Source organism: Phyllostomus hastatus, unplaced genomic scaffold, assembly GCF_019186645.2.
Source record: "Phyllostomus hastatus isolate PE091 unplaced genomic scaffold, TTU_PhHast_1.1 phas_contig_34, whole genome shotgun sequence".
Taxonomy (NCBI): domain Eukaryota; kingdom Metazoa; phylum Chordata; class Mammalia; order Chiroptera; family Phyllostomidae; genus Phyllostomus; species Phyllostomus hastatus.
In genome coordinates this window covers 15,806,445-15,807,204 of record NW_025333857.1, presented here as the reverse complement: position 1 = coordinate 15,807,204, position 760 = coordinate 15,806,445, and the positions used below count along the sequence as shown (strand labels likewise).

At 44.7% G+C, this 760-nt stretch overlaps 1 pseudogene; it reads left to right on the top strand.

Annotated features, from left to right (window-relative positions):
• The first annotated feature begins 315 nt into the window (after positions 1-315).
• Positions 316-620, top strand: LOC123820289 (annotated as a pseudogene).
• Positions 621-760: the final 140 nt, after the last annotated feature.

Here is a 760-nt window from a genome sequence, read left to right as displayed (position 1 = left end):
AACTGGATTAAACATTGCCTTGGATTGTTGCTATTTGGAGCTAGATGAGAAGGGACCTTGCCTCTCAGATCACAAAAGGAGGAAAGATATGAATATGAGACAGCCAGCAGCCATAGAAAGTATATGTGCATTTTTATAAAAATTAGTTCCGGTGTTTTGGGGGTTAAGGTAGGGGATGGGTTAGGAGGCGGGCTACCAATCAGTTTTCATCTTGTTCTTCCCCCACCCCACCCTGGGTGAAGCCGCTTGGGCAGCAGGGACAAGAGGCAGTGGCCAGGCCACCCAAGTTCCTGAAGGCTCAGCCCCACCGCCGGGATGCTCAAGAAGAAGGTCAGTCTCACCAAGGGGGCAGGGAAGGAGGAGCCCAAGAGGAGATAGGTGAGGTTGCTAGCCAAACCTGTTCCTGTAAGAATGGAAGCAAAGCCAAAGAAGACAGCAGGAAAGAATAAATTTGCAGACAAAAAAAAGTGCAAATGCAAGGGTAAAGGGGAGAAAAGGGAAAACAGGCTGAAATGTCTAACCAGGAACCTAAAGAAAATCTTCCTGTGGAAAACTGAAAAGCTAAAAAGAGGAGTCCAGCCTCAGATGAGGAAGAAGAAAAACAAGCCAAGTCCGATTAATATCACATGCCATGCCTTACCAGAGGTCCCTGTCTCCCTTACTGTACAGTCCAGAGGAATATTTTATCAACTATTTTGTAAATAGTTGATAAATAATTGAAAGTCTTTTAGTAGCTCTAGAAACATTTTTAAGAAAGATG